This window comes from Canis lupus, chromosome 15 (genome assembly GCF_003254725.2).
Source record: "Canis lupus dingo isolate Sandy chromosome 15, ASM325472v2, whole genome shotgun sequence".
Classification (NCBI taxonomy): domain Eukaryota; kingdom Metazoa; phylum Chordata; class Mammalia; order Carnivora; family Canidae; genus Canis; species Canis lupus.
Window position 1 is genome coordinate 45,941,254 of NC_064257.1, and position 22,131 is coordinate 45,963,384.

Genomic DNA, 22,131 nt, shown 5'->3' on the forward strand with positions numbered 1-22,131 from the left:
CGAGCTTTTAGCATCAATGTTATTTGGTAGATTTCTTTGTTTCTTCCTCATAGGTAATAAATTAGGAACAACGTTGCCAAACCTAGGTATAAGAAGAAGAATCATGGAATCTCCTGAGGGAACATAGAGTATTCCACAAATTTTTCCTTTTTGGCCTTAAACCACAGTCCTTTCTTAAATTATCTACATGGAACTGATCATCTTTCATTTTAACTTGATTCTATGATGGATACAATTGTCTACTTGGTGCTGTGTGACAGATTTGTCCCAGAAGGGAGACAGTATGTAGTAATGTCTGCTGTCCGGACTGCGTAGCAGTCTGATATGGTCAGCCAAATCACAGGCCCCAGTGCCCAAGGGCACAGCTCTGACTTACTCCACTTCGGCAATTTTTACAGAATAAAGCCATTTCTCTATGAACGTCAGCTCTAGTTCTCTCAAAGTGTGACAATTGAGATTAACTACAGTTAAATACTTCTGGGTTTTTTTTATCATCTTGAAATGAGAAAATCTACTGAATATGATCAGGTGAAGGGAACATGTGCGTAAATGTATTTTTTAATGTATAATGAAAAACTGGTCTCTCAGATCCAGTCTTTACTTTATGAAACCTAATGGAGTTAGACCTGGATCACTGCTCTTCATTTACAATCCACACCTGGTTGGGAGGGAGGGATTTTTGCTGACCAGTTCAGGAAAAACAGGGCCAAATGGGCTGGGATGGAGGGTAGGGTAACTTCCCAAAGGAAAACCCACATGGCCTTAGAAAGGGGAAGGGAGAAGAACTACATCACTTCCTTTCTTCATCTTTGAGGATATTGTCCACATATCCTGCTACTCCTTATCTCTGCTGTTTTTTTACATTGTTAGCTTAGTTAATTCTTCAACTTTTAGTACTTTCTTTAAAAAGAATTTTTGCTCTTTAAATTATAAAAATAACATACAAAATAGATCTGTAATATATTTAAAGCCCTCTCAGAACAAAACAATAATTAATGAATAATCCATGTATTCAAGGGCAGGAAATCTTTGTACATGAAACTTTAAATACAATATAAGATATATTTAAATACATTATACTTACATATGTATCTTACATTTATCTAATCCTTGTGCTACAATAAACAAGGCTACATTGTACTTCCTTATACAAGTCTTCATGGAGATTTGTGTGATTTCGCTGGGACAAGTAAAGAGGAGTAGGATTGCTGCTGGATCACAGGGATTTTGCACAGTTAATATCTTTGCATACTGCCAGATTGTCCCCACCAGGTCTGGGTGGAGCCATTATTATTTCAGGGCTTGGGGTGCCTTGCAACTAACTGCTCCACTTTACACTGGCCGGTAGCATATACCTTTCAGCATATGTACAGATGCTGTTAGAGATCTGACCACATCCTCCTGGATCCCTTGTACCAGCTCTGTTCACCCATCCCTAGCTTCGTTGTTTTTGCTACTGTTTGCAACTGCCCTTGGAGCCCCCTAACTTATAAGGAGAAGAGGAAGTGACTGTGAATTTTATGTCCACCTACAACCCCCACCATGACCTGTGAACAACAAATTACTGGTGTGAGAGTACAAAAGTCCAGCTCTTATGCCTCAGGTGGGGCTCGCACCAAGAACCCCAGGAGATGGGGCTAAGTCTACGACTTCTGAAAGCTCATCTTTCACTATGGCCTGGAAACTCTCTGAGCAGTAAGCTTCAGGCAGTTGTAGGGCTTACCTCCTCTGTTTTCCTTCACTTTTCTGAACTACGTTTTCCCAAGTCTGCTTCTAAGCCCATACTGGCTTCTTCTTCAGGGGCTGTGCATTAACAAACCAATTACGCACAAATCCTTGGCTTGAGCACTGCTTCTGGAAGAAGCTAACCAAAGACAGCACATTTTTCATTACACTGCTGAATGTGATTCACAAGTTCTGACAATGAACATGTTAGATTCTTTAGCACACTGAACTGGGGCTCATATTTGAAATTACACTTTTAATTTCTCCTCTGGGACATCTTAGGATGTATGAGCTCTTCCTACTAATTGGTAGTCCAAATTTCCTCATCCTCAACTTTCGTCCCATTTGCTATGAAAGAGCATGGCCTTTCTGTTGGATACTCACACAGACCACTCTAGGAGCTCCATTTCAAGCCCTAGGTTTTTCTGCATATCTAACATTATATCTAATGGAATTTGACTGTACTTACCCTTAGGAGAACATGCCTCTCCCAAGTGTCTGACAGATGAAGGTGTCAGTCAATTATGAAGCTGGAAATCAATGAGAGGTAACAATATTAGTCAGCTGGGGGTTGGGAAGTAAGGTAGCAAGTACAGACCACTCTTTCAAAGGATTGAACAATGAGTGTACCAGAGAAATGGGATGGCAGGTTGAGGAAACAGCAGGGTCAAAGAAAAGGCTTTTGTTCTTTAAGAGAAAAACAACTTCAGCATTTTTAAGAAGGAAGAATTGAGGCCAGTGAAAGGAAAAGATCATGGATGGGTGAAGAAAAGAAAGTAATTGATGGGTCAAGCTCCCAGAGAAGATGAAAAGAGTCAGAAATGGCAGTCTTTAGTAGAAGGAAAGATTTGAAACTAAAAAACTTTGTGTGTCTACTACATGTAAATGAAGGAAAAAGGAAGGAATGGGGGAAGGAAGGGAGGAAAGGAGAAAGGGAGGGAGGGAGTGAGGGAGGAAGGAAGGAAGGAAAGAAAGAAAAAAAGAAAAAAGAAAGAAAGAAAGAAAAAAGAAAGAAAGAAAAGAAAAGATGGGAAGGAGGAAAATTCTTCCTCACCGACTAATCAATAGCATTTGGTTCTTCAGGCATGTGGTTTCCTATATTTGATATTTAATTTATGCTGTCCTTTGCTACCACAAAGCCACACTGTACATCTTCCAACTCATGAATGTCCTTTGTCTATGTTTTACACTTACAGAAAAGAACAGAGCCTGTTTGTACTGTAGGTAGAAGAGTGTCATTTTTAAATTAGACCTTACAAGAACATCCTGGAAAGATACCAAGTGCACCTATATGAACGAACTCTTTACTTTGGTCAGTTCCTAGCTAGAGGGACTCAGAGAAGACGACTTCTAGCTAGAGTCAGAGGGATCTCATCCACACTCTTCAGGCTATCTATAGGTGCCAGTGAAAACCATACCTGTACAATTTTTTTTGTAGTGAACATATGTAACTTGCTCTGTAGAAATAGTACATGCATAAAAAGAGAAAACTTATCTTTGATTTTTTTGTGATGATAGTTAAACCTTCTTTAGTTTAACAATTAGTTAATGGGTTCTCCAGAGAAACAGAACCAATAGAAAGCACATATATAGTCATATGTAAGAGATTTATTGCAGGAATTGCTTCACATGATTATGGAGGCTGAGAAGTCCCACAGTCTGCTATCTGCAGACTAGAGAACCAAGAAATGAGATCAGTCACTCCAAGTCAATAGACCCTAGAATCAGGGGGCCAATTGCACTAGTCCTGGTCTGCAGGTGAAGACCTGAGAACCAGAAGTTTTAATGGTCAAGAGCAGAAGATAGATTTCTCAGCTCAAGCAGAGAGAACAAATTCGCCCTTTGTCTACTTTCCACTTTATTTTTCTTTCCAAGCCCTCAACAATTGGGTGATGTTCAACTGCAATGGGGAGAGCAATCTTCTTTATCATTCAAATGCTAATCTGTGGGACACCTGGGTGGCTCAGTGGTGGAGTGTCTGCCTTTGGCTCAGAGCATGATCTGGGGGTCCTGGAATAGAGTCCCTCATCAGGCTCCCTGCAGAGAGCCTGCTTCTCCTTCTGCCTATGTCTCTGCCTCTCTCTTTGTCTCTCATGAATAAATAAATAAAACCTTTTTTTAAAATTGCTAATCTCTTCCAGAATCAGTCTCATAGACACACCCAGAAATGTTTTATCGGCTGAGTATCTCTTAGCCCAGAAAAGTGAAAACAAAATTGACATATAAAATTAATCATCACAGTTATACAATAATTACAGAAGAAAAACCAAAATCAGTTCATTACATGTTTATATTTTCTTAAAGAACCTATGAGGGAAAATAAATTTCCAATAAGCTGAAGATGCATACCATCTACATAACTATGCCTTAAAGCCTTTATTTTATCTCCCAGTCTCATAGCAGTTCCAGATTAAAGAGTCTTTCTCACTGTTTCAAATCTCTCAGGCAGGCTAGCTGGTGGAGAGTAAACCCTGAAGCACTCCAACATGTGTCCCTTCCCTTCCTCTGTGTCTCCATAAAGATTTTATAAAATGGTAGACTGTTTCCCAACTCATCCCCTTCCACTGAGTGCTCCATTTCCAAAAATACCTAGGCCTAAAATCTATCAGGAAGAAGGGAGCCTGAGTTCATTACTTCCTCCGTGTTGACCCTCTGTTTCTCAGATTCTACATCATCTGCAGATATTCAGCAATTGCACTACAAATTGCACAACTCCTTGGGCTTGGTTACTGGTATAGTCATCCACTTTTGTCATCATCCCAGCATCCAGAATCTCTTTCAATCAAAAAGTGGAAGGGTCATGGGAACTTAATATGCTACTGCACCACGAATTGGTTCGGGGAAGAAAAAATGGGGTAATTTCTAACCATGCTTGGGATCACATAGCATTCCACAAGGTTGTCCCAGGACTCCAGGGAACAGTGTGTGGTTACGCTCGAGTACTCTCATCTAGGAATTATGTTGCATGATGCACAATCTTACAAGCTCTTGCCTCTGTTGATTACACAGTATGCAACAAGTAAAAGATTGTTACTCTGATTTCAGCTTAAATGTCACATCCTCAGAGAGACCTTTCCTGACCACACAATGTAAATTAGTCACCCAGTCACTCTACCATATCATTGTTTTAATTCTCTGCACAACACGTATTACTAAGAGATACTTTTTTTACTTAAGTTTATTTGTCTACTGCCTGCCCCCTCCCATTAGATAAAGGACCTGGTCTATCTTGTTTTTTGTAATATTTCTAGTGCCTGGAATAATGTTGGATGGCACATACTTAGCCCTCAATATGTATATGTTAAATTAATTAATTACATCAAGGCAATACGATAGAAAAAAATGGCTAAGAGGCTACCTTGAAGCTACTTTTAATATAGGATGGTCAAAGAAAGTCTTTCCAGGAGATGATTTTTGAGCCAAAACCTGTATGACAATTAGAAAAGAGTATAAGGTTTTGACTATTACACTGGCCTGAACATTTTTATTGTTGATATGAGACTGTTCTTGTGAAGAAAGGGCTTTATAACTATTGAAGAATGACCCAAAAAATTATGGTATTGGCCCAAGATTTCAACAGAACAAGTACAGGACTGGACCCACAGAGTGGGTTTAAAAGAAGTAATGAGAAAAATCATTTTCAAAGAGGTAATGAGAGAAATCACTGCTTCCAGAACATGTTCCTTTTCAGTAACCCAGAATTGTTCTTCCTTGAAGCTCCTTCCACTATTAAGGCTTACTAACCCAAGAGAAAAGAATAGCTGATAACAACTAAAATAAAAGTTCCCAGTGAAAACATAAGAGAAGTTCAACCAGATTAGGAAAAATACATGCTTTCCTACTGAGCAGTGGGAAAGCTTAAGAAGGAATAATATGCGCATTTCACCTAGGTTCTCTTGGGTTTCACTGCCCACACCCTGTACCCCTAAGATTTAGCCAGTGGAAGGGTTGATTGTGGAAACAGAAATCAGGTAGAAAAGAGAGACAAACCTCAGGCTGGTAAACTGTGCCCTGTGTAGAAAAAGGTTTGAACACTGCAGTTTCTATTTGTAACACATGAGCAGACCATCTCACAGAGCATCTGCTGACCTAAACTAATATGGGTGTCTGCAGCTACTGAGAAACAAGAACAAATTGTTAGAGAGGGAGAATTGTATTGGCTATCCTCAAGCCTTCTATACTTTTCCGTGCAATGTGGAAAAAATATAGATGTTCCTACCAGCTCCTGGAGAAGGTCATGGAAGCCAGCCAAGAGTTAAGATCCAGAGAGCTTGCCTTTGGGTTACTACAGAGAAAGGTGAGATGACACCAAAGGCCATAGGCTAGACAGGTAGGGCAGAGAGCCAATCAAGGACAAGACTAGACATTTCAGCAGTGGATGCAGTGAGGACAAAAGTCACTCACTGGAGAGGTGTGAATGTATCCAACTGGTGATCAACAGAAAAACAGAGAATGATATCATCTGGTCAAGAATCCCTTTCCCAAACCTATGAGGATAAATAAGCTTCTCCCTGCACACAGGTGCCATCTTGGGCATAAGGAAAAGGAAGGGAGATATAGAAGAGAAACAACTCTGGTGGGGCTTATCTTATGAATTTTAAATTCCTTGAACATATACAACCATAAAAACGAATCTATACACTAGAATAGATGAAATTACCTTTTAATAATAAGCTTTAAATAATGATTTTCTACAATCACCAGGAATTTTCTACAATCACAAGGAACATGAGGTCAGTTACAGAAATACATACTTAAGATTGTTTCAATTTTGATCCTACTCTGTTTTGTATTACTTAAGTGTCCACTTCTATTGTGTTTGAGATGCTCAAGTACGCTCAGTTCAATTGACAAACCTCCACACTGAGTATCCAAGGATACCTTTGGTCTTATAGTTGTCCTAGAGGCAAAGGTAGGGTACAAGTAAGAGAGTACCTTCCTCTATTTGCCTTCGAGCCAAAGAAAAGAAACTTAGGTAGGTATTGCTTCCATACCTACAGTGACTATATGATTTATTGGCAGGACACTTGAAGCTAATAATACAAAACTCCTAGTAAAAACCTGGACAATCAATGATGTGACTTTGAACTTCTCTGGAAGTGATCATTCTCTCTTTGTGTTGACCTCTATATTCTGATATACACTACTTCTCCTGCCCTCTCAACCTCTCCCAATTAAACCTATGTACCTCTTCTGTTGTCACTACCAAAAAAAGTTATATTTTCTATTTTTCTAAGTAGCTGTTAAGAAAAGATGATAGGTAGATTATCCTATCATCCATTAAACCATTATCCCATGGCATTGGTTCCTTTTCCTCAAGAGCAGGAAAACCTTTCTCCAGAATATATTTCCAGATCTCCCACCCATAGAAGGGAAAAAAGAGCTTTGTTTTCCATGCTGGAGGAGGTTGCCCAAATATTCACTACTACTTTCCTCCTATTCCCAATAAGATAAATGACTTACACAAATGCCAAAAAGAAAAGACAAACCCAAAATGAATTTTGGGGACAAAAGTGACTGACTCAAGTAAAAAAAGGTGGCTAACCAAAAAAAAAAAAAAAAACAGAAAATGTAGGATCCAATTAAAATGGAGGCTCTAACACAAGAGAGAGGCAAAGAAATTCCCCAGAATAATAAGGAACAGCAGCAGGCCTAGAGCAACCAGTGCAACTAGAAGCAGGAGAAAAGAAAGCTTGAGAAAGAAGAGTTTGTCTGCAGGGGAATATTGAGATAGAATTAGTGGAGTATTTTATACTGTCCAAATTGTGACATTGTTCCAATGGGATAATCAAAGAAGAGAAGATGTCTCTGTGTGTGTGTGTGTGTGTGTGTGTGTGTGTGTGAGAGAGAGAGAGAGAGAGAGAGAGAGAGAGAGAGAGAGAGAGAGAATGAGAAGGAGAGGGAGAGAAAGAGAAGGAGAAAGAGGTAAGACTTTATTTACCCAGAAAAATTAAATACCTAAAAGTTAAAACCTAAAAGTTGAAAGTGCTAGCCTCTGGGGAACAGATATCAGGAAAGGTAAAGGAAAGGGACTTCCTTTTCTCATTATTAGCTATAGTAGATTAAAGATAACCATAAATTCTTTGACACTCCCCCCACAGAGGCTCTATTTTCCTTGCTCATGAACAAATTTGGGTTGACCTGTAACTGCTCACAAATAATGTACCAGTGGATGTGACATTCTACTACTTCCAGTTCTAGCTTTTTAGAGGATTAGAAGCTTCCACTGTGGTCTCATGAATTCCTGAACCAATATGTAAGAAGACCAACCACCTCCCTTGAGAGACCACATGGCCTTTAGACTGCATTAAAGAGAAATACCAACGGAGACCAACCTTCTAGCCACCTCACCAAGACAGAAGACATGGGAATGTAGCTGTTTTTGAATCATCAGACCAGCCAAATATATCTAGTTAGTGCTGTATGGAACAGAACAATCACCCAGCCAAGCCCTGCTTGAATTCCTGATCTAGAAAATCTTGTGACATAAAATTATTGTTGGTTTAAGCCATCACATATTGGAGTACTTTGTTATACAGCAGTAGATAAGTAGAAACTAAGTCTTTTAGTCTTCAAGAGTAATAAGTCTTTGGTACTAAATTCTTAATATGTATATATATATAATTTTCATAAAAATAAAAATTATTTTTAAATAGTTTGACCCACAGTCACCTGGGTGGCTCAGTGGTTGAGTATCTGCCTTTAGCTCAGGTCATAATCCCAGGGTCCTGGCATTGAGTCCTGCATCAGGCTCCCCATGGGGAGCAGGCTTCTCCTCTCTGCCTCTCTCTCTGCATGAATAAATAAATAATACCTTTTTAAAAAATTAAAATAAAATAAAATAATTTGACCTGAAGAAGTTCAATGGATTATTCTGAGGTCAAGTTCATGGTTGCAATATTGCATTATAATTATACAAAATGTTATCCTTGGGCAAAACTGAATAAAGGGCATATGAAGGGGTCTCTCTATATTATTTCTTTTTTTAAGATTTTATTTATTTATTCATGAGAGACACAGAAAGAGAGGCAGAGACACAGGCAGAGGGAGGAGAAGCAGGCTCCATGCAAGGAGCCTGATACAGGACTTGACCTCGGGAATCTGGGATCAGGCCCTGAGCCAAAGGCAGATGCTCAACCACTGAGACACCCAGGTATCCCTCTCTATATTATTTCTTACATGAGACTCCACAGTTATCTAAAAATGAAAAGTTAAAAAAATAATTCAAAACTTGAATGTTTGTAACTTGTCATGCTTATTTATTTTTAACAAAAAAATCTTAATACCTTAGATATTATCCTACATTTTTCCACTTAATATATTTGGTACCTATTTCCAAGTCAGCATTTATAAGTCTAGATTATTAATTTTAATGGCTACATTATATTCTTCTATGTGGATCTGCTATAATTTGTTTAGCTAGCTAGCATCTTACTGATGGATATTTCCCTTTCTAGAGACTATGTACTCTATCAAACCACATTTCTAAATTCCTTTTGAGTAATAAAATTAAAAACTGGGGCAATCTGGCATTATTCTTCTACTATAGACTGATATAATTTATTTCTATCATTCTTATGATAATTCCTTTCCTGTCTTCACATCTTCCATAAGCATTTCTAGAATAAGTAAAACTACTTCTAAATCCAGGAAGTGTCCACAATCTATATATAGCTAACTCAACTTCTGGGTAGCAGACTGCAACTCCAACTGCTAGATGTCAGGGGAAAAAAAAAAAAAAAAAAAAAAAAAAAACCCAAAACTAAAAACTCCAGACCTGAGTCATCCAGTTTAAAGGGGTTTCAGAAAAAAATGAAACCAGTAAAGAATACAGAAATATAAGAGAAAGAACTGATCTTCAAAACTAAGTCTCAAACACACAATGCTTCCAAAATCCATCATCCCAAAATAATTCTTTAATCGGACTAGCATTTTCTACATTAATGATATCATTAAGATCAAAAGAAAAAGTAAAAAGGATGTTCTAGGTAGATACACTGAATTTCTGCCCAAGAATAAGTCATTTTATCATCTAGACTCTCTGTACTTTTAAGAAGGTATATCTGAAGTGTATTATTTGCTCATTTGCTCATTCATTCCACAAATATCTAAGTGTCTGCTAGTATGTCAGAAGCAGACAAAGGCACCTCTTGCTCCTTGGAAGAGCTCATACTCTAGTGGAAGGACCAGGAACTAAGTTAGTAAGTATAACAAAGTGGCAGAGGGTAATAAAAATAAGCACATGATAGCACAAGGTTACATAGGAGGACATGCAAGGCTTTATGAAGGAAAATTTTAAAATCTTAACGTAGGGATAAGCAAGCATCATCTGTGGGGAGAAGCAATTATTCCAGGTGGAGAGCAGCATGGACAAAGTCCTAGAAGCAAGCATAGAGTTGAGTGTAGCTTGCAGGAGGGGGTGACTCTACAAGCAGTTACATACGGCCCAAGTATACAATGGAGCATGGGGTTCTATGAGAGGTAGCCTGGGTTCCGATCATATATGGCTGGGCGCCTTTCTGAAGAATTTGACATGTATCCCTCAAGTAAGGGGGATCTAATAAAGAAGAGCTTTGCTTGGGGTGAGCATATTTCCCAGTTTGACCAAGACTATTCCAGTTCATGCTTGTTGTCCCAGTGTGATTATAGTAGTGCTCACTTTCACATTCACATTCCACATTTCACTAGGGTTAAGATGATAACCCTAATTATCACTGTAGTTATGATAGATCTACTTCCAGTTGTACTCAGATCATTGAAAATCTGCTTATGTGAGAAATAAGAGACAAGAGAAAGAAAGAAGGAAGAAAATCTATTCCCCACCCTGGAGAAACACTGATCAGTACTAAATTAAACAGTAGTGAAAGAGTAAATGCAAAATTTTCATTAAGTACATGCAGCAGCAATTTTTGTAGTCTTTTGTGTTGTGAAACCCAAAAATATGTGGTCTGCAACTTGTACTTTTCTTTCTTATACTCATTCTTAGGATTTTCTTTCCTCTGGATATGATACTTGCTGATTTATAAAAGGAGTATATAAATATGATAATAATTATAAAAATGTAAAAGGAAAAATTAAAGTCTATATTCTTTCCCAAACCAAGGCCCAGCACCCAAATGACACCATATGAATTCATCAACTTACTAAATAGAATAAATCTAATTGGGCAAAATAAGAGAATAGTTTTTTTATTCTTCCACTGCCTTCAAACACGTTTGGACTGCCCTTCTCAGGGTTAGCTAATTCCTAAAATAGTCAACTAGTCTGCAAGTTCACTTTTCATAAGCAAACCAACGAATCCATAGCACATACCCCAACTACCTCCTTTATCCAACTGTCACACTTAGGGCCACTATCCCCCTGCCCTAATCACTCCAGGGCCAGGTGCCAAACAATGAGGCACAGTCCCTCCGCCCCAGAGCTTCTCAAAATTATTCAAATTAAGCGTGATACCAGAGAGATAACCAAATAAGACATCCCCACTAGCATCTCCTCAACCTCAACAATCTGGCATCCATACACAGTGTCTATGGCTCCCAAAATTGCCTTTGTGGGAGCTGCAGGACTCAGAACCATATGCTAAGGGATCTAGGAGTCTTGCCACATCCTACACCCAACCCTATGCTATGAGTTGCAGGATACAAAATCAACGTATAGAAATCAATTTTGTTTCTTTATACTTATACTTACAATGAAATATCTGAAAAAGAAATAAAGGAAACAGTCCCATCCACAACAGCACAAAAAAATACTTAATAAATTCAATCAAGAAGATGAAAGACCTGTACACTGAAAACTGTAAAACTTTGACTAGAGAAATTAATGAAGACACAAATAAATGAAAAAATATCTTATGTTCATGAATTAGAAGAATTAATATTGTTAACATGTCCATACTCCCCAAAGCCGCTCTAGATTCAGTATGATCCCTATAATAATTTTAATGGTATTTTTCACAGAAATGGAAAAAAATTTTTTTAAATTTATATGGAACCAAAAAAGGACCCCAAATAGCCAAAACAACCCTGAAGAGAGAAAAAGCTGGAGGCATCACACTTTCTGATTTCAAAGTATATCACAAAGCTATAGTAATTAAAACAGGATGGTAATGGTATAAAAATGAACATATAGACCAAGCGAATAGAATAGAGAACCTAGAAATAAACCCTTACATATATGGTCAACTATTGTTTGACAAAGGAATCAAGTACACTCAATAGCAAAATGATACTCCCTTCAATAAACAGTGTTGGGAAAACTGGTTAATCACATGCAAAAGAATGAAATTGAACCCCAATCTTATATCACTCACAAAAATTAATTTGAAATGAATTAGACTTAAACATAACACCTGAAACCACAAAACTCCTAGAAAAAAATTGGAAAAATGTTCTTGATACTGATCTTGGCAATAACTTTTTTGGATATGTCTCCAAAAGCACATACAACAAAAGCAAAAATAAACGAGTGGGACTAGACCAAACTATAAAGCTTCTTGCAGCAAAAGAAATGATCAACAAAATGAAAAGGCAAACTATGAAATGGGAAAACATATTTCCAAGCCATATACCTGTTAAGGGGTTAAAATCCCAAGTACATAAGGAACTCCTACAACTCAATAGCCAAAACCCAAATAGCCCTAATTAAAATAGGGAGGACCCAAATAGACACTTATCCAAAGAAAGCATACAGATGGCCACAGGTACATGAAAATATACTTAACATCGCTAATTATCAGAGAAACAAGATATCCACAATGAGATACTACCTCACATCTGTTAGAATGGCTATTATTAAAAAAGTCAAGAGATTGTGGAGGAATCACAATGTCAAGGATGTGGAGGAAAGGGAACTCTTGTGCATTGTTGATGGGAATGTAAATTGGTACAGTCACTATGAAAACCAGTATGAAGTTTCCTCAAAATAGTAAAAATAGAAATACTGCAAGATCCAGCAATCCCACTTCTGGGAATGTACCCAAAAGAAATGAAATCGGGATCTTGAGGAGATATCTGCACTCCCATATTCACAATAGTCAAAAAAATGGAAACAACCTAAGGGTATATCAACAGATGAGTAGGTTAAGAAGATGCAGTATATATATACATTGGCTTATTATCCAGGCCTGAGGAAGAAGAAAATCCTGCCATTCATGACAATGATGAACCTTGAAGACATTGTGCTAAGTGAAATATCTCAGAAGAAGATAAGTACTATACAACCTCACTCACATGTATAATCTAAAAACATCAAATTTACAGAAACAGCAGGATGGTAGTGACCAGGGGCCGAAGGCTGGGGGAAATGAGGTGATGTCAGTAAAAGGATACAAACTTCCAGTTATAAGATGAATAAGTTCTGGGGATCAGGTGTACAGCATGGTGACTATAGTTAACAATATTGTATTATATACTTGAAATTTGCTGAGAGTATAGATCTCAAAGGCTCTTACCACAAAAAAAGAAATGTAATTATGTGAAGTGAGTTTGGAAGTATTATTTAACCCTATTGTGGTAACCATTTCAAAATATGTAAGTGTATCAAATCATCACATTTTATACCTTAAACTTACATAATGTGTCAATTATATCTCAATAACTTAAAAATAAAAGAAATTATTTAAACTAGCCAATTCTAAACCTACTTATCACTCCTCCCCCTTTCCTTCCCACAGACACCACAATAAAGGCTCTGCCCACATTTTCCCCCCTCCCTCTGCCTCCTGATGGATCCTGGGTTCTCTATGTTCTCCCCCACAGTGCTGCAGGGTCTCTCTTCCTCAGGTCTGTAAGTATAACAAACTATCTTTTCAATGGCAATCACCTCTTGATCTGTTTGCCTTGCTATATCTGAATAATAATGAAAGCTACAAGCAATCTAAAAGTATGTTTCATCAGATTTGCCCTCTTCATACTTTAACCAATATCCCAAACGGATCTCATGGCTTTCCAGCCATGTTTATTAGAAAAGCTTTGTTTTCAGATGTTGAAATATTACTCCAGTTTAAACCAAAATTTTCACTCCTCATCCATCTTAAAGTTTTTCCCCCTTCTCCAGTTCAGGCCTGGCTCAGCCCAGAGAGGCAGTGAAGAAAGGCAGAATGATCTTGCTCTTTCACTTATCCTTTCTTCCTGCTGCTGGATCATCTCCTGGGGCAGAGGAAGGGAAAGGAAGTAGTAGAGGAGAAAGGAGCAAAGGAATTCTTGTCTAGACCATATTGCTGGTTTTTGGGCAACACTAGTTGCCATAGCACAGCCTCTGTTGTGGCAGGTGCTCATAGGGAGAATTCATAAGCAAAAACCATACACAAAACTACAAATATCCCCAAACTGTACCATTTCCTGATTTTTTTAAAAGATTTTATTTTTTATTCTTGAGAGACACATAGAGAGAGACAGAGACACAGGCAGCAGGAGAAATAGGCTCCCTGTAGGGAGCCTACTTGTAGGACTTGATCCCAGGACCCCAGGATCACGACCTGACCCAAAGGCCAATGCTCAACCACTGAGCCACCCAGGCGCCCCCACCATTTCCTGATTTAATTTGCCTTTCAGCTGACATCCTATCACCCGCCTCCCCAACTCTCCCCCAGGCATTATAGCCTGTAGCCTCTTTCTTCTGATGCCTGGGCACTCTGGGAGGCAGCTCCTTCAAGATGACTGGAGCTTGGCTACATCCACAGCATCCACAGGACCCACAATAACTCAGATACTTTTGTCCTCTGAATGATGGAAGTGTAGCTTGCTCCCGCTGCTTCAGCCGGCCTCTTTGGGTGTTCAAAATTCTCATTGTAAGAAATGAGTACCCATCTATGGAGTCATCTGTAACCTCAAACTCTGGCAAGCTCTCCCAAGAGAAAACACAGGCAAGCTCTCCCAAGAACTTTCTCAATGCACTGCTCTAATTCCATGGAGCTGACCCAACAGTTGAAAACATCAAAGATGGTTCTAATCTTGATTATGGGAGAGGAAATTCCCATGAGTCATCACAGTCATCCGTACTCTCCCCCAGGTAGCCTTCTCTTACGTAGGCTGCTGGGGGAATGATTACTATACCCCGTCTGGGCAAATTCTTAGCAAATGACAATGTCCCTTATACCTCTCTTTAGAATGCGGAGATTCTTGACTTTTCCTCCACTTTGAGAGTTTAACCAAAATTCTGAGCCACTAAGAAAATTCTCATTCTATATCCTGTTTTAACAGAAATGAGTTACCCACTTTGGAAGCAATCGTAAAAACCGTATAATCGTAAGGAGTAAAAACTGAAGCTCCTGTCCAATCATGAAGACCCAGAGCATGTTTGTACTTTTCTACTCCCAGAAACTAGATGAGATTGGGATGGGGAGGAGGACAAAACAAAGGAAGGGGCCAATCAAAAAGTGGAGGAAGAACAGGACAAAACTCAAAAAGAGGGTGGGGGAAGGTCCTTCCACCTCAATAAAAGAACTCAGATGAATGTGATCCAACCCAAGCTATCACTCACATTATCATCCAAGAAGCATTTGCCACTCTCATTAAGGAGTATCCAGTTTTCAGTAACGCTCATCAATCTCTGGAGACTTTAATTAACCCTTTGTGGGGTGACAGCAACACGAGGGGAAAAAATTTCATGTTCAGGCCAAAATGGGACTAGGTACAACCATCTAGACATGCCCTACAAACCAGAGGAGTGGAACCTGCCTCGGTTTGTATTTGGACTATGTATGCCATACAGCTTCTTACCTTCTCATTGTCTTCTTTTTACTATCTTGACAACTGAAGAGAAATACGCTTTCATGATGCTAAGATGCTCTGTGTTTTTAATCCCACAAGTTATGGAGCAAAATAATTTTCTTTTAAAGATATTCCTGACAGAGCCTCTGTCTTCCTCTCCAATTTGAACTATTCTTTCTGAGCCTCTATGCAACTGTCATCTTGTAATTGCTTTACATTGAACTCCTGGCTTTTTACTGTTTCTGAATTCTGGATGTTCTTCTAAAGTTTTCTTTCTTTCTTTTTTTTTTTTTTTCCTAGTGAATATCCTTGGGTAACTTTTTCAGATGGAAGATGTCTTTCTGTTGCACATACTGGAAATGTATATCTTTCCTTCATACCAGAATGATAATTCTGCTTGTGATAAATTCTAGGTACAAATTCTTTTCCTTCAAAATGTGGATGGTTATGCTTGTGTCATTGGTACCCATACTTGTTGAAGAGATATTTACTAACAGTCAAATGCTTATTCATCTGAGATAACCTGTTCTTTTATTCTCTCTGGTCACATTTAAGATTTTTCTCCTTTTCCTTAGAATTTTGAGGCTGCATGAGATATTTTCACCCATTTATTCATTTAACTAATTCATCCTAAACAAGTAATGTAAGAGCGCAAGTGATGCAGCTGCAAACAAAACAGATTAGAATGTTGTTTTCTCACTTGTTTTTGTTTTGTTTGTTTTCTTTCCTGGACCTCTGTGAGCCCTTCTAGGTCCTTCTGAAAACTAGAGTCTTAAAATTCACAGAAATGGGTTAATTATCATTTTTTAAAATTTTATTTAAGGAAGCAAGGAAAAGATCTCTTTATATTTACCATCTCTCTCTTTTTCTTTTCAGCTCTCAATTCTGATGAGCTAATTTTATCTTTTGATTATGGACTTTATCTTTTTTCCCCATCAATTTTGTAATTCGGCTAGTCCATACATTTTTTTTTTAATTTTGCCATTCTTGTTTTTTTTTTTTTTTAATTTCTGTGTATTCTTTCTTCAGCTCTGCGTTCTCCTTTTATGGCAGTCCAGTTTTACTTAGTGGATGCAATATTTTCTTAAATATCTCTGGGGATAGTATTTAGAATTTTTAAAATCCTCTTCTGTTCCCTGAATTATGTTTTCTCCAGAATCTATTATTGTTTCAAATTTGATCTTCCATTTCACATGTTTTGCTTTCCCCTGGTGTCTGATGAGCTGTTATCTTTTCATATCTATCAGTGATGGATGATATAAGTTAACACAAGTTGCTGAGACAAGTTTTCTATCTAACTGTGTAAGTTTCAATTCTCCAGTGGTCTCCCCCTTGAAAACTGACAGTAGATAAGTGGACATGGTTGTGTTTCCAGGCAGCCAGTATGGATGATTGACCAAGAACTCTTCCAAATATCAGATTATGAATGACTTTCTAGCGTACTTTTCCCCTGAAAACCCTTCACCTCCACCTCTCCTCCCTTTCCCTTCCTCTTCTTCTTCATTTTGTTTCATTTTAGAAGTCTGGAGTTACCATAAATTCTCTGCGACTTTTTTCTCAGGCATGAGTAATCTCTCTAGGAGCCTCATGCAAGCCTATTGTTGCCTAAAGTAGTTATTAACTTGCACCTAAGGGTAAAAGCAACTGCTCCCATAGTCCCAATTTAGGGCGTGGAAAAATAGTACTAGCAATTAGGAACCAGTATATAATTTGCAGGCCTTGGTGCAAAATGATAATGCTGGGTCCCTTATTTAAAAATTATTAAGAATTTCAAGACAATGATAGAGCATTAAACCAAGTAGAGGCCACTTCTGAGCATGAGGCACTATGCCACTGTACAGGTCACATGCCCATGAGGACAGCTCTGACGTGCCTTTGGAATTTCTCCAAGTTCTACCAATAAATACCCTTAAAGTCCTCGTCATTACCCTTGTTCTGTTTTTCTACTGTTCTGTTTTTTCCATCAGTCGACACGTTTTGCTTTCTACCCGCCAGGAATTCCCCAGATCTTTTGGTGGGCTGATGGTACTTTGTCTCACTTTCCAGTGATTTTTTTTGGGGGGGTGGGGGGTTATTCTCTTGTAAAGTGTATTCTCTATTATTTTGGAACTTTGAGAAGAAGAGGACGTAGATGTCCATTTAAAACAAAACCTGGGGCAGCTCCAGTGGCACAGCGGTTTAGCGCCGCCTGCAGCTCAGGGTGTGATCCTAGAGACTACGGATCAAGTCCCACAACCGGCTCCCTGCATGAAGCCTGCTTCTCCCTCTGCCAGTGTCTCTGCCTCTCTCTCTCTCTTTCTCTGTGTGTGTGTGTGTGTGTGTGTGTGTGTGTGTCGCTCATGAATAAATAAAATCTTAAAAAAAAAACCTGGTATCTTTTAATGACAAATAATCAGAAATATATAGGTGATAACTGATTTTAAAACCATCCAGTCCCCTATAATTTATTAACCTAAATCATTAGCTTAAGGATTAACTAGTAGAACCAGAGCCTAAGTTTAGAAGCACTAAAATACTACCTTTCTGGGCATACTTGTGTATTTCTCCTTCAAATGTTTCACATTATTTCCTATACAAATTCATTTTAAAAATAATATTTGAGGACTGCATGGGTGGCTCAGTGGTTGAGCATCTGCTTTCAGCTCAGGTCATGATCCCATGGTCCTGGGATCAAGTCCCACATCAGGATCCCCACAGTGAGCATGCTTCTCCCTCTGCCTATGTCTCTGCCTCTCTCTGTGTGTCTCTCATGAATGAATAAATAAAAATCTTTCTTAAAATACCAACAGCATTTTTAAAAAATAATAATAACCTTTGATATCAATTAACTTGTCAGACTTCAAAGTTGGTAGGAGTTTCCCATTATATAAAGGAACATCATTTTACTGGAAAAGTCAACTATTTTTAAAGACTACTTTTCTTCAGCAAAATGATGTAGTTTATAGACAGAAAGATGAATGAACACTATAAATCCAAGGGAGGAGAAGGAATTTTCTGATTTTAGCTTATTATTTTTTGCTTTTTATACGTATATCTTTACAAACTCCACTCCCATCAAAAGAGAGAAGTTTTAGCTGATACTTTATTACCAGGTAAAGCCTTTGAATGAGAAAAGACCTTCATTTGCCTGTCTAAAGCCTACTACAACTTTATTGAAATGACTTATCACAAAGTGTTCAGAGTCCTAAGATTTCCTTGTACATTAACATAAGGCTTTTTTCTGTGAATTTTCTTTTGTGTGTCTAGCATTTGGCTATTTATAGCTATACTCTGTCAGTTAGGGAGAAGTGGACTTTATTAATGAAACATCATTTGAGAACCACTGCTCCAAGTCACTCATGACTACTACTTCATGACTTTTGAAACAAATTTTCTTGTTTTCACAAAAGTTTTCTCACAACCTATAGAAATGAAAATATACCAGGAAAATGAGACATAAAGATATCATATATTTTCTAGAAATAATACAAATAGACACACTGTTTTCAGTGGATAGATAAGAGCCTCAACCACTACCCACATATTTTGATCCATCAAATCCAATTCAGGAAATCTACTCTGAAAATGATATGAAAATCAGGCTGTATGCTAAAGATGTGAATTTTCAGGGTTTTCTTCATAATAGCAAAAAGTAGTATGTCCTAAGAAGTGTCTGAGTATGGCTTCCCTCTAAAACAGAGCCTAGGACACAGACTTGAGTAGGTAGCTTATTTGATAGGTGACTATGAAATAGTAAAGGAGATGGATGATTAAGATAGAGAAGAAAGAAAAAGCAACAGATAGTCTATTTTGAGCTGCTTACATCTATAGGTAACTGAAGTCTGGTCCTGCTGGGGACCCTCTGAAGAACCTGGCTTTGGGTATCTCAAAGTTCAGGGGCAGAGCCTCAAGCCCACAGGATGATGTCTCCAGCTCTCATTGTATCTGAGCCTTTAATAGGCCATTCCAACATTGTACCAAGCTGTTGTTTCCAAGTAATATGGTATATTGAAGTACTCATGGACTTGTGGTCATGAGTCCACAATAATATATCCTTTGCCCTCAAAATGGGTCACTTGGTCCAAGGAAATGTTACAGAGGATCCATGTCAGTAAGTCAAGTATAGTAGATAATAAGACACTCATGATGGCAGAGGCACTGTGGACAGGGAATATAAACCCATATTCTGTTGCACAAAAGCATGGGCTAGACAAATGAATGATGAGCCTGAGTCTGAACTAAAATAGAGGCCTCACAGAGAAGCAACAATGCACTGAGGTGCCAAATATATGAGTAAAGTCTTCTTGGACCTACAAACCAGACCAGCCCCTAGCTGAGTGTGGCTAAATGAGTGGCTAACTCTATGTAGAGCAGAAGATCCCATCCCAGCCTGGCCCAAATTCTGACCCAGAGAATGATAAGAAATAATACATCATTTTTGTTTTGAGCCACTAAGTTGTGGGATAACTTACTAGCAGCAAGAAGCCAGTAGCTTCTGTTTTCATACTTTTGGAATGCTACCTCTTAGAAGCCAGCTACCATGTAGTGTCTGACTACTCTGAGATGACCATGCTATGAGGAAACCCACGCTAATAAGTAGAAGGACTTTATGGAGGAGCTTCAAGTCTCCCTAGCCAACAGCCCCACTCAGTCAGAATCAAGTAATGCTCCCCACCCGCCACCAAACAAACAGAGTCAACTAATGCAGAACTACCTATGCAATCCACAGAATCATGAGAAATTTAAAAACAAAACAAAAGAATCATTCTTGTTTTAAGTCCCTGAGTTTTGGTATGGTTTGTTATGTTGCAATAGACCATTGAAACATATGGCTAGGGGAGCAGGGCAAGATGGCGGAAGAGTAGGGTCCCTAAGTCACCTGTCCCCACCAACTTACCTAGATAACTTTCAAATCATCTTGAAAACCTACGAATTCAGCCTGAGATTTAAAGAGAGAACAGCTGGAACGCTACAGAGAGAAGGGTTTGCGTTTCTAACAAGTACAACTCATTTTAAGCCACTCAGCACTGAGCAAAATGAATAGAAACAAGAACTCACACAAAAGAAAGAATCAGAAACAGTATTTTCTCCCACAGAGTTACAGAATATGGATTACAATTCGATGTCAGAAAGTCAATTCAGAAGTACAACTATAAAGCTACTGGTGGCTCTGGAAAAAAGCGTAAAGGATTCAAGAGACTTCATGACTGCAGAATTTAGATCTAATCAGGCTGAAATTAAAAATCAATTAAGTGAGATGCAATCCAAACTGGAGGTCCTAATTTTGAGGGTTAATGAGGTAGAAGAAAGAGTGAGTGACATAGAAGACAAGTTGATGGCAAGGAGAAAAACAATTAAAAGATCATGAGGAAAGGTTAAGGGAAATAAATGACAGCCTCAGGAGGAAAAATCTATGTTTAATGGGGGTTCCAGAGGATGCCGAAAGGGACAGAGGACCAGAAAGTGTATTTGAACAAATCATAGCTGAGAACTTCCCTAACCTGGGGATGGAAACAGGCATTCAGACCCAGGAGATAGAGAGATCCCCCCCTAAAATCAATAAAAACCGTTCAACACCTCAACATTTAATAGTGAAAATGCAAATTCCAAATATAAAGACAAAACCCTTAAAGCAGCAAGAGACAAGAGATCCCTAACTTACATGGAGAGAAATATTAGGTTAATAGCAGACCTCTCCACAGAGACCTGGCAGGCCAGAAAGGGCTGGTAGGATATATTCAGGGTCCTAAATGAGAACATGCAGCCAAGAATACTTTATCCAGCAAGGCTCTCATTCAGAATAGAAGGAGAGATAAAGAGCTTCCAAGATAGGCAGAAACTGAAAGAATATGTGACCACCAAACCAGCTATGCAAGAAATATTAAGGGGGACACTGTAAAAGAAAGAGGAAGTCCAAAGAAATAATCCACAAAAACAGGGACTGAATAGGTATCATGATGACACTAAATTCATATCTTTCAATGGTAACTCTGAATGTGAATGGGCTTAATGATCCCATCAAAAGACACAGGGTTTCAGACTGGAAAAAAAGCAAGACCCATCTATTTGGTGTCTACAAGAGACACATTTTAGACATAAGGACACCTACATCCTGAAAATAAAAGATTGGAGAACAATTTACCATTCAAATGGATCTATTCAACAAGAGGACCTAACTAAAAATCATGAATATTTATGCCCCTAATGTGGGAGCTGCCAAGTATATCAATCAATTAATAACCAAAGTTAAGACATACTTAGATAATACATTTATACTGGGAGACTTCAACATGGCGCTTTTTGCAAATGACAGATCTTCTAAGCACAACATCTCCAAAGAAACAAGAGCTTTAAATGATACACTGGGCCAGATGGATTTCACAGATATTTATAGAACTTTACATCCAAACACAACTGAATACACATTCTTCTCAAGTGCACATGGAACTTTCTCCAGAATAGACCACATACTGGGTCACAAATCAGGTCTTAACTGATACCAAAACATTGGGATTGTCCCCTGTGTATTTTCAGACCATAATGCTTTGAAACTTGAACTCAATCACAAGAAGAAATTTGGAAGAAACTCAAACACGTGGAGGTTAAAGACAAGCCTGCTAAAAGATGAAAGGGTCAACCAGAAAATTAGAGAAGAATTTATAAAGATTCATGGAAACTAATGAGAATGAAGTTACAATCATTCAAAATCTTTGGG

At 38.3% G+C, this 22,131-nt stretch overlaps 1 long non-coding RNA gene across 1 annotated transcript in view; it reads right to left on the reverse strand.

Moving 5' to 3' along the window:
- The window catches only part of LOC112654664 (uncharacterized), a 126,043-nt gene that overhangs the window by 53,608 nt on the left and 50,304 nt on the right, over window positions 1–22,131 (reverse strand). Inside the window, exon 2 of the long non-coding RNA XR_007402324.1 lies at window positions 2,195–2,255. This is a non-coding gene — a long non-coding RNA (uncharacterized LOC112654664). The remainder of the gene's footprint in view (window positions 1–2,194; window positions 2,256–22,131) is intronic.